This window comes from Ammospiza nelsoni, chromosome 6 (assembly GCF_027579445.1).
Source record: "Ammospiza nelsoni isolate bAmmNel1 chromosome 6, bAmmNel1.pri, whole genome shotgun sequence".
Taxonomy (NCBI): Eukaryota; Metazoa; Chordata; class Aves; order Passeriformes; family Passerellidae; genus Ammospiza; species Ammospiza nelsoni.
This window is the reverse complement of record NC_080638.1, coordinates 30,448,423-30,457,873: the sequence shown is the minus strand read 5'-3', so window position 1 is coordinate 30,457,873 and position 9,451 is coordinate 30,448,423. Positions and strand designations below refer to the sequence as shown.

General features: G+C 40.4%; 1 long non-coding RNA gene across 1 annotated transcript; it reads right to left on the bottom strand.

The window, feature by feature from the left end:
- Window positions 1-701: 701 nt before the first annotated feature.
- LOC132074598 (uncharacterized) lies at window positions 702-4,114 on the bottom strand. Its single transcript, XR_009418615.1, has 3 exons — window positions 4,055-4,114; window positions 1,725-1,963; window positions 702-1,575 (listed from the first exon to the last, which is right to left on the bottom strand). It is a non-coding gene; the product is annotated as an uncharacterized LOC132074598 (long non-coding RNA).
- Window positions 4,115-9,451: the final 5,337 nt, after the last annotated feature.

Genomic DNA, 9,451 nt, shown 5'->3' with positions numbered 1-9,451 from the left:
ACCTTACATGTCTAAATGTTGACTTTTGAACAGCTCTCAAACAAATGGATTTTGTACGTAGTTCATATATAATACAAACATGCAGGAGTTCACATATTTAAGATGTACTTTTGCAAGGGATGCTGAGAAACAAAGCTGAGTGCACGAAAATGGAGGCGGAGTAGTTGTCAGCCAGAAGTGACAGCCTTCAAATACTATCACTCCTGGTTTAACTTCCATTAAAAATTACAGGAAAAAGTGGCTCTCACAACAGTGTTGCTGTGAGAGGGAACCACTACCAGCACAGGTATCTCCAAACAGACAGCAGTAGTCTGAAGAAGAACACAGATTATCAAATTTGTGTAGCTCTACTCCACTTAATTAAAACACTTCTAGTAACTAGGGAACCCCACTGGCTTTTCCTCTGTCTACCTCCAGATCCTCCTTCTCCTTGAAATTCAAATTTGAACAGCCCTGAAGCACAGAGAGCATTTAACCTCTGGATTCATTTCAAGTTAATAAGCAGATGATGGCAAGCAATGGAGTTTGGATTGATACTTCAATCAAAGTTCAAGAGGGTAAGACTGAGATCAGAAATATATATTCACCTCCATTCACAGACAACTATGGACATTCAGCCTTTCAATCACATCAAGAATGAATCTGTCACATTAAACCTGGTAAATCTGCATAATTTAGATGTGTGGTCAAATAAAGGAAAGTTACTAAGCATTGTCATTTTATTGGCAAATCAACTGCAAAATTACCTTCTTTTATCCTCTAACTCAGAACAGTCTGAGCCAAGGAAACTCTCGGCAGACAAAAAAGAATTAATTCAAACATAATAGAAATATGTCAGAAAAACAGTCTGCAGAGTAAGGGTCCAACAAAAGACACCAGCAGCAGAGGGGATAAAATACAAGTATATTGGAAATCAAACCCTGGAACACCAGTATTATTTCCATAGTTGTCAAACCTACTTCCCCCCCCCACCACACACACACCCACTTCCTCTCATTTGTGGAAAACCAGCAAGGCTAAAAGAAGGGCATTGCATTAAAGTCAGATTAAGAGAGGCAACCATGATGTCCCTCTTTTTTCCTTCTTAAAATAATCCAGAATCAACAAGTAAGCAACTAGGTCGGACTGAGTTTTGCAGCCCAAACCATATTTTATAATTTTGTTCTGAAAAAGTAAATAAATAAGGAAAGCCATTTTAAAACCTTTAACTATGTTTTCTGCATTTGCATGCATCACATTGTTCAGCTTTAGTAGAAGGTTGAGCATGAGCAGTATCTCACCTCATTAAATCCAGCTACCCTGTGAGCACAAAATGCACGCTATGCCACTGTTAGCAATGATGTTAGTGCAGTTCTACCACTGTGCTGCCAAATTCAGGAGGGATTCCAGCCTATGTTTCTGCCCATTAGGAAGACTGCCAGCTGCTTATTTGCCTCCCACCTTCCTGTTGCCATAACAGTTGATGCTTGAAAGAGGCAAAGATAAAGCCAAGGAAAGGGCATTTTGTAGATAAAAGAACCTGCCAATATCCTTAAGTGATCTTCAGTTCTGAACAAGATACAAGAGTGTAACAACCTGTAAATGGAAAGCAGCTATTAGAACACCACCAACTACACAGTTCTCCACAGAAATAAGATCACTACCTCTAAATGTTACATATTAGTCCATCAACACTACAAGGTCACTATAGCTTTATTCAGTTGTTCCAGAAAACAATTCACTACCTGTTGGGAGATCTTTCACTTGCTTCACTGCAATATTAATAGATCACCCCTTCCTGAATCTCTCTCAGTGCTATCATCTGTAGAGGACTGGCTCTGACCACCATACAGCTTCAGAGTTTGTGGGAGGCATAACCCAGTCTGTGACTCTTCAATGAGCTGAGAACTCACAGCTTCCCAGAAGAGTCCCTTAAAGAGAAGCTCCTTCCAGAGACAGTCTTTTAGGTTGGCACTCTTTTGACCTGCAAAGTATCAGCAAAAAGACTAGAGAGTTAGTACAGCTTTCCACTGGCATCTCAACCAAAAATCATACCATCTCTTAAGATCAGCTTCCGCTCTGGAGGACAGCAAACACTGTATTGTTACAAAAAGGCACAGGAAGCAATCTGGAGAACCAGATTGCAGAAAGAATCTTACTTTCATTTCTAGTAAATTTGAGGGGTGAAGGAATAGGAAAACCTGAAGTTCATAGAGGACTGAAACAACAAGATTGTTCCAAAGAGAGAGCTCCAGTCTCCTTCTGCATGCGACTCTGGGTAGACAATCTCTGCAGTTAATGACACGCTACCAGCCACATCAGCAGCCTATCTCCATGTGTGCAAGTTTAGCTGACTTGAAGTTTGATAACAAAGGTAAGAATCTACCATAATCAATATAGTATATATTGAAACTAGTAGAAAAGCTAGGAATTATTTAATACGCTCTCTGAAGGACTTTAGCAGTCTGCACTCCAAACGTGAACATACATCACTGTCCAGAACAAAGGCATTTCTGGGGTTGCTCAGGCACTCTAGAAAAGGTGTTAAGGATTCCGTTGCTTTTGGTAGAGGGCTGCACATACATAGGTGCAGGAGAGTGAGAGATGAGTCAGGAGAAACACCACAGGAACCAGGAGAGTAGGAGAAGAAAGCAAAAAACCTGACAGAACAAGCAAATATGTCTTGAAGAACAACTCAGGGAGACAGTGTTGAGGGTAACTCCTTGAAAGAGACAAGGAGGAAGCACAACACTACCTGCTGTACTAGATGAGAAAAGGACTTAAATAGTTTTTTTTAATGGAAAGGTATGATCAAAGATTCCTACCCTTTCTAAATTCTATTATCACATTATTTAGTATTAACAATCCAAAGGGATTTGGACTGTGTGCAGCAAAGGGTGAGGCCTAGATTTTGAACTTCTAAGAGACTAGATACACAGTAAAAACATGCAGCCTTATTAAGAGCAACAACTCTTCCAGAGAGCTGGATAACATGCTTTCTTTACCTAATTTCAAAAGGCTCCAATAGTAATATGGGCAAGTTAGGCCTTGCTCACTTTCTTAATAAATCAGTTGAATGGCTCCTAGAAAGCAGAAACCCAAAGACACCCTCCAGGATCACAGCATCCTGGAGCAGTATAAAGAAAGAAAGATCACAGCATAAAGAAAAAGCATCCTCTATTGTAAATCTTTAATTTTATCAATAAAACATTTAGCAGGAAAGAACAATGGAACAACTCCTATTTTTGGAGGCATCTAGTGAAGTTCCTCATCATGCAGTAATGAATAACTTTTATTTGAATTGCAAGAAGTAAAATTTTATTATTCTGACCCATGACTGAAGGCAGAAAAACAGGAAAAAATGAACAATTTTCCATCAATGACAGAAGGTCAATAGCAGGATCCATCGACTTTTAACACTTGGATATATTTTGTTAAAACCTGTGAACTGGAGGAGAAGACTAGCAATACAATAACAGTATTTTAAGTGATATCATTATGTAGGTTTTATACAGGGAGGTGATACCTTTACCTGACTAGCTTAAAATATATATCTGTCTTAGCAGATTTTCTAGTTAGTGACTTAATTTGCCCTTCTGCTAAGCCTCTTTTCTAGTAAAGAATATCACCTATCTAGTTCAACCACTAGCTCTCCCCACTAAAAATTTTTTCAAATATCCAAGAGATTTGATGAGGCTTTCTCATTAATTTCCAGAGAACATAAAGCAGTTTTATACTGTTAAGAGCAAGGGCTGTAATCAAGAACCATATAGGAAGCCAAGTATACTTCTTCCTGCAGCATTTCCCTGGTAGAAAACCTAGTGGCCAAATTTCATATTCATTTCAGATAGAAATTTACTCCCCCACAGTCAGAAAAAGCAGAGTTTCACAAAAGGGGTACTAAGATAGAGTTTGTCTTATGAAGACAAGGCAAGACATTTGGACCCAGAAGACATCAAAAGCTCTAGATCTTCATGTAGCAGCATATGTCACATTTGAGATGGCACAATACACAGAGTATCACCATACAATATGAGAAAGCTTTAAGCGTTTGGCCAAACAAAGTAAGACCTACCTCACCAGAAGGCTTCAGGTATCTGTCCATACAGAGCACCATCACATCACTTCGGAAGGCTGCAAGCAGCTGCTCTTTCTTGTTCTTTAGGCCAGCCTTTTGTACCCTTATGGTACATGCATTGCACCTGTGTGCCCTTTGGTGATTGGTCAATGCACCTGGGCACTCTGTGTCTCATTACCTTCAATATTGCTCACCTGACCCACACAGCTGTAGCCCCACTCCCGGCTACCACAAACTGTGTATGTACACTTCATGGTGTGTTTTTATAGGTTGTGCTGCTAATGAACGAAAGAGCACCTAAATATATATTTCATATTGATAACTCTTACATAACTTCAGCATTCTAAAGCTGCTGTTGTAGCAGGATTTGTGGCCAGACACAGTTGCTATGGGTCATAGTCAAATCTCTTTCCACTTGAGAGCACATCTTCATTGTTATGGGGCAGTTGTGCCTTTTCCTGAGTTCCTATAACCATCTGAGACACCTTTTGCAATAGCTGACCAGAGGCAAAGTCATCTGTGTGAAGGTTTCTTCCATTCAGAGAGAGGACAGAACTTCAACAGAAGCTCTGCAAATCCAAAACCAGAGATTTGGAAAAAGATCAGATTCCTAGAAAATAGTTGGTGCCAGTGAACTATCACTCAGAGAGCTATGGCATTGTCTCCACTCCAAACAAACACTTGGTCCAGCAAAGCGTATTTGAATTTGTATGACATATGGACCCAGTTCCCTTGTTTGGAGTTGTCCCTATCATGCAAATGTTCATTAATATCATCCTGAAAGAAGCACAATCAATGCAGCCTCTTCAAAAAGTGGCAGTAAAAGTGAAAGGCAAGAAGAACATCCCCTCTCTTTGACACAAATAATTCCACTGATGGACAGATTTTCCTCCTGCTGTATGTAACCAGATACTTCTAGTGTACAATTTATTATGGTTTGTAAAGCTAAAGATGTGCTGGTTGAAATACTAAAGCTCTCTATTCTCTGCTCTCTTCCTTCCTTTTTAAGGTTATTTCAAAAATTGGCATGTATCCCCTTAGCCAAGGGAAAACAGTACAGCCAGTTCCTGATTCTGGCATAGATCATCTTGCTGGAGAAGATATCCATGCAGCCATGTGTGCAAGCAGCTGTGAGCAAATGGCTATGAGTGTCAGCTCTTGAACAGTCTGTGTTGTTAACGCCTGGGGATAAACACACAAGCCCCCAAATTATAAACTTAAACCATACTAACAACTGTTTGAGAAAGAGTTCCTTCATCAATAGCAGCTATTAGCACATCCGAGTGTGACTCATCCCTTTCACCATCTGCACAATGTGTCATTTGCACTAATCTCTCACTTTCTTTGCTCCACATTCTACTTAGCAGTCATGCCTCCCAACTAGCAGGAACATTTGTATGACCCTTCCCTATAAAACAACAACCACCTTCTTGTTATCTAAATATGTATTTAGATAACAAGAACATTGCACTAATTCGATATTGCCACCTTGGAATCAATGGGTCGAGAATTGCTAATGAATCACTAATGCTCAGTGATTGTATCTTCAACAGGCACTGATTGTTCAAATGGGTCATTTCTGTATTTACACAGCATTATTGCATTCTTTACATCCATATTTTGCTACACACTTCAAGCTATGTTCAGATAGATTAGGGTATCAAGTGCCCTCATGAAAAGTATGGGTGCTAAAGCAACTATGCATTGCAAAGCATTTACATGGACAATTGTTAAATGACAGAAATATGCCATCACTGCTGGTTTCACAAAGCAAGCATTCTACTTTCAGCACCTTAGGAATTAATCCATATGGGAGATGTACGGAATACCTTTAAAACGCATGTCAAACAAGCCGAGTTTCTCTCTGAATTAAAATCTCAGGAGGACAGGTATGTGGCACACTTGGATTGCCCTCCTGTTAACTCATCCTTGTCCCACAGCTTCCATTTTTGTGCTTTTAAAATAGATCAGCACTTGACAAGTAACAGCCATTTGATAACTATCTGCCATTCTCCTTCTCCTCCCACCTCTCCCCACTTCCAGGGGAATCATGGTGGGAACACCAGCTTAACACTGGAGGTTTTTCTCAATGCTAGATGTTGAACCTCTGTATCTTCTGCTGTTTAGCTCCGCATCAGAAATGGTTGCCACTGTTAAAGGGCAACCTAGAATCTCCACCTCTAAAATGTTAAATGTCATGACTGTTGGAATCTATTTCAGTCAATTGAAGCCTTTGAGAACAAATCTCTTTAAATTTAACTGCTTCAAAATCAAGACCTTATGCAAAAAAAGTATGCCTGTCCTTTGGGCAAGCAGGACCTGCTTTGCAAAGAATCAGCATAGATACTTCCAAGTCAACAGAAGCACAAACCTTGTCCTTTAGCAGCAGCTGTTGAGTCTTCAGGGTTATCCAAACCCTTCTCCCTCTCCAGCCCATCTTCTGTAATTAGGGCCTTTCACAGCAGCCCACATCTCCATATTGCACTGTTCACCTTGAACAGCAGCATACATGTTCTGGCAGCAGCGTCTGAAACAGCATTTACAAACAGCAGTAGCAAAGTGCTTTCTCTGAAGCGGCATTTTGACCGTTTTCTTGTTTTATAACCACAGCCACAGAAGTCCATGTGCAGGATTGTGTTTGGTTTATTTTCCAGCTTCATTCCACAGCTTCAGAACGAGATATTCAGCTGATCGGTGCTTTTGTGTCATGGCAAAAAAATGCAAGCCAGGCACAAATGCTAGGCTGCTGAGAGGCAGTAAAGAGATACAAGAGGAAAGAGAACTCTACCAAATGGAAACATGGCTGGAAAACATGGACACAAACACGAGCATACCAGCTTGGTGAAGAATCTCCTATCATTCACATACTGCTTTGAATAATTACCCTGCATAAACATCACAGTTACTCTTCCTTACTAAGAGTTTTGGCCTAGGAAAGTTGGTTTGGGCAGCCAGGTAGGAAATATACACTCACTCTGCAGTGAAGTTTGCCCACGATCAGTTACAGCTGCAGCAGCAAGGCCAAAAGCTGTCAAATATGACAAGGAAAGCTATTTTGAGTCTGTTCGACCCCCGCTCTTCATTAACACCTGTGTATGTTCTCATCACACATGGCCCTGTCTTGAATGAAGCTTTGGAAGGCCTGGAGTCCCCCTCAGCTGCACAGGCAGAGAGAGCAGAGCTCCAGAGATGACAGGTGCCATACACAGCATGGATGTAGCATGAGCCTGCCTCAGTGTCACAAGGAAAACCCTGAGGACAAGGGTATAGTCAAGGCCCTCCTTCAGAATTCTTTGTGTAAGCCTTCCTTTGGGCCCTGAGCCTGGGGGATACTGTCCCATTAGTAAGTTCTGTTCTGTCCTTCAACATGAGCAGAGAAAAATAACTTCCATAAGTAAAGCCCACATCAATAAGTTAGGAAAGAGGATGGAGAAAAACACTGGCTCATAAAGCTCACCTGACCGAATCCTTACCCTTGTATCAGCTTCTGCCAGCGAGAGAACGATGAAGTTTACTTGCCACTCAAACATCATCTACTTAGTACTATGCAACATACTGAAAAAAAAATAGATGTATTTTTAAAAAATCAATGCCATACGCTACCAAAATACATCCATTAAACAGACAAAGAAGCCCAAAATCAGGAGATGCCCACAGCTACTGAAAACTCATAACCATGGGGGGGAAGTTGCCCCTGTACCAAACTCCATTCACTATCTTTGTTGATGATCTAGCAGAAGGCAAAACCAGACAGTAATCTTGGCTGGTCAGTGCACAGTGAATGCAAACAGGAGGTGCAGGCATTCAACAAAATGCAGTCAGACACCTTCCCTCACACCAGGCAGGTCACATTGGGTATGGACTTAGAAGTTGGAATATACAGGCACTTAACACGTTTCTAGTGTCCCACTATGACCAAATGGAATCACTCTTTTGATCTACAGACTAAGAGAAGTTACCCCTCATGGGGCAATGGTGTTTTCCTACAGATTCCTTAGGACACTTGAGACAGCAGATGAAGAAGGGCAAAGCTGTATGCCACTCCTAAGAGACTTCTACAGTCTAGTTAAGAAAAAGCAAGCTCTTGGGAGTTGGCCTGAATATGCTTTGTACTTATCCATAACTTAAAAAAAAAATTAAGTTTGCAGACAAAGATAGTATTAAAAACTCCTTGTATGGGGCATTGGCATGGTCAACAGTGGGAGTCTCATGTGGTTGGGGTGTCTGGATTTTACAAAGCAATGAAGAAACTGGAAAGGGTACAAAGAACCACAGAAACTACTGAAAGAGAGAAAGTACCGTACACAGAGAATCTGAAACGGCTCTGTTGGCTTCATCTCTTAAAAATAATGTGAGAGGTAAGGCAATTATAACACACAAATCCCCTCAAAGGGAGGGACTATCAGTTATTAGAGGCCTCTTTAATCTAGCACTGAATAACCAAACAAACCAGCTGTTGGAACCTAAAGGCAAACTGAAAGCAAGACACTTCTCCCTCCCACACACTCCTTTCTAGTTTGTGTTAATTAAAAACTGCCAGAAGTAGTGCATCTACCAATCTTCAGATCAAGTTTAGCTGCTCTCTCTCACTGTTATGCTCTAGTCAAATATATATTATTAGCACATACAATTCTGAAGACTGAAACACAAATGCTTAGAATATATATTAAGTCAAACTAGATAGATTTGTCCTTAAATTATGGACCTGAAGATCCATTTTTCAGCAGATCAGCACATTCACAATATATTTGAGGGAACAAATGAGAATGGGAGAGAAACATGGGTATTTAAGAGTTTCAGCTGCCCTCAGTATTAATGGCAAATGTGTTCTTAAACAAAACAAACATAAAACACAGTTCGGATGCTTTCTGTTTGTCTTCAGGATTTCAACTTATCTTTTGAAAAAAACCCAGAGATTTAAGTTGTAACAAAAGGTAAAACTCTCTTTGATCACTTGTATTTACAAGCTGTCTTCACTAGATTTTTTAAAATTTGCCTCTTCTACAATGATAGAAAATGTATATACAGTATCTAGTGCAAAGATGAAACTCAAGGCTTCAGAAACCACATGGTGGAAAATACTTTGGAAAATCATGGAAAGGTTAGGTGAGACAGTCCAGCTGCTGAAAGTAGTATGAGCCACAGTTCATAGGAGAGTTTGGGGCCAAGGTATTTTTCACTTGGTTTTTGTCAATAAATGGGACAAGAGGTGGACGGGGATTGGTACCAGGCAGGTTTGGTACCAGGCAGGTCCACAAAGGTGTTACTCACTTTTAGACTGGATGGTTTAAATCATGAGTAAAAACTACTACCCAGACTTCTGAAAAAGCTACTGAGTGGCAGTTCAATAATTGTGAACACTATGCACCAGAAGGGCCTTCTCTTTTTTAATAA